Source organism: Chrysochloris asiatica, unplaced genomic scaffold (genome assembly GCF_000296735.1).
Source record: "Chrysochloris asiatica unplaced genomic scaffold, ChrAsi1.0 scaffold00043, whole genome shotgun sequence".
NCBI classification, from domain to species: Eukaryota; Metazoa; Chordata; class Mammalia; order Afrosoricida; family Chrysochloridae; genus Chrysochloris; species Chrysochloris asiatica.
The window spans coordinates 3,581,816-3,589,924 of NW_006408561.1; the positions used below are offsets into that span (position 1 = coordinate 3,581,816).

Below are 8,109 nucleotides of genomic sequence, written 5' to 3' on the forward strand. Positions count from 1 at the left end.
ATAATAATCAATGTAATGAAACAAGCTATATGAATGGTTGAATGTGAAGCTGATGATGTGCCCTGTAAACTTTCACTCAATGCAAAATAAAAACATTTAATTTAAAAAAAAAAAATGTCATTAAGAAGACAAGAAAGAAGGAAAAGGTCAAAATGGATGTCAGAACAGACACTGAAACTTGCTCCCCAACATAGAGATGATAAAGCAAATGGAAGAAATGAGGAGGTCCAAGAGCTGAACAGAAAATTTCAAATATCAGCTCAAGAAGATAAAGCCAAATATTACAACAAAATGTGCAAAGATTTGGAATCAGAAAACCAAAAAGGAAGAAGACACTAAACATTTCTAAAGCTGGAGAAACTGAAGAAAAAATTGAAGCCTCGACTTTTGTTATTGAAAGATTCTCTGGGCAAATTATTGAATGATGCAGAAAGCATCAAAAAAAGATGGAAGGAATACACAGTCACTGTACCAAAAGGAAATGGTTGATGTTCAACTGTTTCAAGAGGTAGCATATGGATCAAGAGTCAATGATCCTGAAGGAAGAAGTACAAAGTACATTGAAGGAACTGGCAAAGAACAAGGCACCAGGATTTGATGGAATAAAAATTGAAATCTTTCAAGAAAGTGAGGTGGCACAGGAGGCACTCAGCTATGCCAACAAATTTGGAAGACAACTATCTGGCCAATGGATTGGAAGAGATCCATATTTGTGCCCATTCCAAAGAGAAGCGACCCAACGAATGCAGAAATCATCGGACAATATCTTTGATATCCCATGCGAATAAAGTTTTACTAAAAGTAATACAGAATTGGCTGCAAGCATACATTGACAGAGAACTTCCAGAGGTTCAAGCTGGATTCAGAAGAGGCTGTGGAATGAGGGATATCATTGCTGATGTCTGATGGATCTTGGCTGAAAGCAGAGAATATCAGAAAAATGTTTACCTGTGCTTTATTGACTACGCAAAAGCTTTTGATTGTGTGGATCATGACAAACTATGGACAGCATTGCGAAGTATGAATATTCATGAACACTTAATTGTGCTCATGAGGAATCTGCACATAGACCAAGAGGCAGTTGTTCCAACAGAACATGGGAACACTGAATGATTTAAAATTAAGAAAGGTGTGTGACAGGGTTGTATTCTTTCACCATACTTATTCAACCTGTATGCTGAACAAATAATCCAAGAAGCTGGGTTATGTGAAGAAAAATGTGGCATCAGGATTGGAGGAAGACTCATTGACAACCTGCGATATGCAGATGATACAACCTTGCTTGCTGAAAGAGAAGAAGAATTAAAATATTTACTGATGAAGATCAAAGAGTACATCCTTCAGTATGGGTTGAAACTCAATGTAAAGAAAACAAAAATCCTCACCACTGGACCAATAAACAACGTTCTTATCAAAAGAGAAAAAATTGAAGTTGTCAAGGACTTCATTCTTCTTGGGTTAACTATCAACACTCATGGAAGCAGTAGTCAAGAAATCAAACTATGTATTGCATTAGGCAAATCTGCTGTGCAAGACCTTTTTAAAGTGTTGAAGAGCAAAGATGTCAGCTTGAGGACTAAGGTGTGCCTGACGCAAGCCATGGTATTTTCAATAACCTCATATGCATGCAAAAGCTGGACAGTAAATAAGGAAGACTGTAGAAGAATTGATGCTTTTGAGTTCTGGTGTTGGAGAAGAATATTGAAAGTGCCATGGGCTGCCAAAAGAATCAATAGATCTGTGTTGGAAGAAGTGCAGCCAGAGTTCTCCTTGGAGGCTAGAATGGCCAAAGTTCGTCTCTCATACTTCGGACATATTGTCAGGAGGGAGCAGTTGCTGGAGAAGGATATCATGTTTGCTAGGGTGGAGGGTCAGAGAAAAAGAGGAAAACCCTCAGCGAGATGGATTGGCCGAGTGGCAGCATCAATGGGCTCAAGTGTGGCAATGATAGTGAGTTTGGCAGTGTTTCATTCTGCTGTGCATAAAGGTCACTACGAGTCTGTACCGACTTGATGGCACCTAACAACCACAACAAATTTGGGCTTGACTCATTGTATACTCTCAATCTAAACCTAAGGCATTAGGGACATGAACAAACAGCCTCTTCTCATCTCACTACCTTTCATTATGACTTTCACCATAAGTTTCAGTGGAGTATCTTCATCACCATTATCATCATTATTACTACTACTATTATGAATGGCCTAAAATTGTCACTTGTAGAAAGGAAATTGTTTAAACTCAATGAAGGAAAAAAGTTGTTTTCCCCTTCCCTGGGGGAAAGTATTGCACTGGAAGTGTATTCAAAGAAACCATTTAATCTTTGAGTTTTGAAATGAGTAGAAGGCCTTTGTCAGGTAGTTCTCAAAAAGAGTTAATTCTGACTTAGCCAAAGTCTAATAATCCAGTTTGTGGATCATCTGCTCCTTTGATTTCCTTTCTTCTCTCATATAATGTGTCTTTCTGTGATTCGTGCTAAACCCCCACACCAAGGAGGCCTGAAAGATGATCACAGGACCTTCAATTCCCAAAGTCTACTGCTGCCCGCAGCACATCCAAGCAAGAAGGAACTCCATAAGGACTGAGTCTTATACCCCCAACCTAGATTTCCTGCTCAGAGCACTAGTCTATGAACTGGGTACCCCTTATTTCTGCATGCAGGGGTTCTAAAAGGCTCAACTGTGGAGGCAGCGAAGCCTCAGATTCAGTCCCCACTTTGCCACTGTCATGTGATCAATGATATGTTGCTTTATCTCCCAAGTCTCTGCCTCCCCCTGTGGGTGGTATAATGCTTATATATCAAATATGTTTATTTATCGATGAGCAAAGACACATAAGTTATTTAAAATCGGTGCCCCAATTTCCTCATCTGTCAAATGGGGATAATAGTACCTATTTTGTGGGGTTGTTGTGTAGGTGAAATGAGGCAGTTTGTGAAAACTCTAGATCAGTCTTTGGCACATAGTAAATTCTAAAAATGTGTTAAGTGATGATGATGATTTTATCGTAATTAAGAGTATGAGTTCGGAAGTTAAACCTCAGAATACCACATGTCTGACCTTGAAGAAGTTTCTCCCTCTCTTTAAGATTCAGTTTCTTCATCTGTAAAATGGGATAATAATAATATCCCTTTTGTAGGGTGGTTGTGAGATTGAATACTCAGTTTGTATCCTGGTACATAGTGGGTTTTAAAAGTGGTAGCTACTGTTACTGCTAAAATAACTATTGTTATGAAACTTCAAAGTATTCTTAGACTTGGGACCTCATAGACATGTCAAAAGTATCGGGTGGTATGTCAGACAACAAGGACAATATTGATGGTGAAGACTTTGATGATGTGGAGGAGGATGGACTAGATAACTTGGAGAATGCTGAAGAGAAGGGCCAGGAGAACAAGAGCCTTCCCTCAGGGAAGTGACCACAGGCCAACCAGAAGTGGATCACCAGGCCACACATGACCAAGTACATGCTAGGCACCTAAGCCTTCCCGATTGCGATGTGTGCCCCTGTGATGGTGGAGCAAGAGAGGGAAACAGACCCATTGCTCATCCCCCTGGAGATGCTCAAGGCCACAAAGAACTCCATCATCAACCGCTGCTGCCTGCTAGATAGAAGCTATGAGGACTGGGGCATGGACAAACTTATCATCACTGATTGAGCCCAAGCTGGCTTCCCACCCCACCCTGCTTCAGCCTCTACCCTCTTCTTGTTCTTCATCCATGTAAATAACAAAGTGCTCAGCCTTCCAACCTGTCAAAAAATATATGCAGATAATCTTGGGAATGGTTGGGCTCACACTGTACTGAGGATGATAGACAACTCACCAGGCCAGTGATAGACAATGGCCTGTGACAGAGATGCTACTATGCATCTAGTGTGGGTCTCTGGTTCTCTGATTAAGCAGTATCCTCCTTCAGGAGTGGGTGGTCCACGCCAGGTGGACTTGATGAGCACTCGCTGCTGTAAAAAGCTGCAGAGGAGCCCCTATGTCCAGCCTGTACAGCTCCCTGGCCTGTCCAGCACCCTCTGCTCTATCAACAGAGCTCTTTCCCAGCTGTGCAGGGAAGGGAGTCTCTCCTGAAAGCGAATATCCAATCTGGGTCACAATGAGACACTCCCTGAGCCTGTTAAACCTTTCCCACTCAAGGTACTACATGGCACTGTTTAGCTACTTCCAACATCAGGGGCAGCAGCATCCCATTGGGTCCTCCTGCAGCCCTGTGAGGGAGGCAGGTGGATACAAATGGTTAGTGAACTCGGCTGTAACTGAAAGGTTTTGGGTTCAAGTCCATCAAGAGATGTCTCAGAAGAAAGAAAAACCAGTCACAGAAGCACAGTTCTACTCTGACACACATGGGGTTGCCAGGAGTTGGAATCAAGTTGAAACAACTGGTTTTTATTTTATAAGTGAGGCAACTGAGGCCAGAGGACATCCTTTGCTCAGGGACAACCAATTAGGAAGTAGAAGACCTGAGCCTCAACCCCATTGTTCTAAGTTTCCTTCCTTTAGGCCCCATGCAACACAGCTCCTGCTAATTGCTATAAACACAACTCATTCCAGCTACTCCTGTACCCCTCACAACTACTATGCTCTGGTATCTGTGCTCCTTCTTGATCTTTAGAAAAATCAGCCCTTTTCTGTCTCTGAGCCTGGGCACTCCCTACATTCCCTCTGCTGGGAAAGAGCTTCCATATCATTGGGTCTCAGAGCATATGTCCCGCCCCCAAGAAGTCTTCCTAAGGCACCAATCACTGTGTGCCATCAGCCTGTCTAGTGCCTTTGCATCCCTCATCCCAGTCATCTGCATTTGTTTGGTTTTTGTCTGCCTCCTTCAGTAAGGCAGGTCTAGGGTCGTGTTCACTGCTGCAGCCCAGGCAGAAGTCACATCCTCTGAATGACTGCCCAGTGGACCTGCTCTGGGTCCTGCCTCTCTGCCCTCTGAGGGCTGAGGAGACCACAGGCCACTCCTCCAAATGCTGGGCATAGTGGAGAGGAGGAAAGTAGGAACTACAGGTCGAGGGCTAGGGCAGAAGGGAACCACATTTAATGCAGAACTCCAAGGGAGCTTTGGAATTATACATTTGAGCCCGCCCTTCCAGGTCACTCTGAAGGTACATCACAATGAAGGTTTGTTGTTTGGTCTAGAATTTTAAAAATTAGAAACATGAAATCAAAGTTGGTACTGTGGAGTTGATTCTAGCTCATGGTATAAAAAAAATTTCCTCACAGAATTTTAAATGAATAATTGTTCTTAAGACCACCAGGCCTTTCTTCTGAGGTACTTCTGGGTAGACTTGAACTACCTAACTCTCAGTTAGAGCTGTGTTCTTAACTATTTTTGCCACCCAGGGACTCCAGACATATACATATTCCATTGTTCTCATGCCCGGAGTCCCCACAATGTTCGGGGCAGGCCTGCTAGCCCTAAGTAAGCAACCACTAAATATTTGCTGTATAAATGAATAAAATTTAACCCTTTGGGCTCACATCAGAGCTTAAATAGTGGCATCTTGAGGGGAGATTCCACAGGCAACATAACTGAACCTCTCAGTCTGTGTGGCTGGGATATCAGGCTGTCCCAGAGATTGTATAGAACAGTCCGTCTCAGATGAGATAGAAATAGAATTGTTGTCAAGATAGCCAGTCATTGTCTAACATGGCTTGGAAGGTGGCTTTGCTATTCCCTTAAGCATTGGCTGCACGTTGTATGTTTAAAGTAAGGCATTAGAAACATCATGGTATGTAGCAGGCCCCATCTTATTTTTCTGTGTGTCATGTGGGTTAGTGCATTGGACTGAACATTTGAACCACAAGGTTGGCTGTTCAAGCTCACCATCTACTCCTCAGAAACTCTTTATAGGGTCTCTATGAGTCAGAACTGACTCAATGGCACTTAACAACAATCCTATTTTTCTAGTAACTCTGAAGCTTTTAGGTAAGCACTAGCAAGATTATAATAGAAGAAGAGAAAAGAGTTAATTCCATAAGATGCAGTCACTGCTAAGTCAACTCCTTTTAAAACATTTTAGAGTTTTTAAGGTCAAGAATTAATGGTCCGCTTACTTCAAAGGGATCAATTTATTTCTTCAGTGTTCGTTTTCAGAATCAATCATTTCTCATCACCTAGAGAACTTAAGAAATTGAACTTTGAGAGCACATTACCGTAAAATACTCATCTGTCTACGTATGAGTTCCAGCCATTACAAGTATTTTTCTCCTAACCTCCAAAGATAGTTGATTGCTTGTTGCTTTGCTCTAAATGTGATACTAGAACTGGTGATAATGTGGTCCTGCAGAAACATTCTAAATAAGGGGCAGCAGAATAAAGGGCTTGCAGGGACCAATTCAGACCAACAAAGACCTAGAAGGAACTGACATGCCAGATTGCTAGGAGCTGGTCTACTCTCCAGTGAACTTGAGCATGCCTGCAGCCAAGTCAGAAAATACAAAGAGAATCATTGCTTTTCCCTCTGCTAGCTGGCGTTTTGTTTTTTTCTGCAAGATGGGTTTATTTTAGGGTTTTGAGAGATACATTATGCCTAATTTTTCAGAACAATAATAAGACACAATGTATTTTTGGTCACATTAGGTTCTGCCCTGATGGTGCTGTAGGGTAAACACTGGACTGCTAATCACAAGGTTGAAAGTTAAAATCCATCAGCTGCTCCACAGGAAAACTATGAGGCTTTCTGCTCCCCTAAAGATTTACAGCCTCCGAAACCCTGTACAGAGTTACTATGAGTCCGAATTAACTCGATGGCAGTGAGTTTGAGTTTGGGCTACGTAAAAACATCCAGTCAATTAATCTGAAGGCTGATGCTAGCATCCCAATGCTGCAACTAATAGACTGGGTGGCTTTAGGCAAGTCACTCCACCTACCCCCCTCCCCCAAGCTTCAGTTCAGATGCACCTTCTATCAGTCTCACTCAGTGGTTATTGTCATTGTTGTTAGGGACAGTCCAGTCAACTCTGAATCAGAGTGACTCTGTGTGACAGAGTAGAACTGCCCCATAGGGTTTTCTAGGTTGTCATCTTTATGTGACCAGATCAACAGGACTTTCTACTGCGGAGCTGTCTGTTGGGTTCAAACCACTAACCTCTAAGTTGGCAGCCTTTAGATTAATTTACCACTTTAACCACTGTACCACCAGGGCTCCTTTGTCTCCAGTGATACCAGTCTGGAAAAGCCCCACAATAATCAACACCGCCAAAGACTCAGACAAGTTGTTTGACTTCAGAAGACATAACCTGTCTGTGAATGAGTGTCATTTACTGTTGGGATTCTGGCAGCCGCACACCCAACTGAATAGCACTGGGATCACATTAGTAAGAAAGCCTGAGGAAGAGAAAGCCCTGTGCATCCTATTTACTGAGACATGGTGCAGAATTACATAAACATTTCAATTACACACTCATCCCTAATTGGATTTCAGGCTGAGCAGCATTATGGAGTCAAGTAGAAACAGCTGAGGTAAAAGGCTATCTGCTCTTCTCAACCTTCAGTGCTGATTGGATCAAGGTTAAAGACTCCCAAACAGCCAAATCCTTCATACTATGTTTGATTAGTTGTAGTAGGAGATTTGAGTAAGGGTACTTTTTTTACTGAGACTCTAATTTACCCTTGTATTGATCTGGCTAGCCTTCTTACTCGAAACTCTTCACAGACTACAGATTTGACCTTGACCAAATCTTGGTCTATGAGCCCCAAGTTCTGCCTACTTCTAACATTTATAATTCCATGATTTGTTCCAAATGAGAGTCAGATCAAAACTTACCCTCAGGACAACCTTGAGGGTAGTGGTTGCAGATCTTGGTTGCACAGTAGAATTACATGAGGATCCTTTGAATTGATTCTGTTATTAGTCCAGATATAGGCTGGGTTTTAATTTTATAAACTTCCCTAGGATACTAATAAGGAGCCCTGATAGTGTAGTGGATGACTACAAGGTCAGCAGTTGGAACCTACCAATTGCTCCTCAGGAGAAAGATGAGACTTTCTGCTCCAGTAAAGATTTATAGCCTCAAAACTATTACAGGTCACTATGAGTCGGAACCAACTTGGTGGCACACAATCACCACCCCTACCAGGATACTAGGGAGCTCTGGTA

General features: G+C 42.2%; 1 pseudogene; it reads left to right on the forward strand.

Moving 5' to 3' along the window:
- Window positions 1–3,292: 3,292 nt before the first annotated feature.
- Window positions 3,293–3,658, forward strand: LOC102821916 (annotated as a pseudogene).
- The last annotated feature ends 4,451 nt before the right edge of the window (window positions 3,659–8,109 follow it).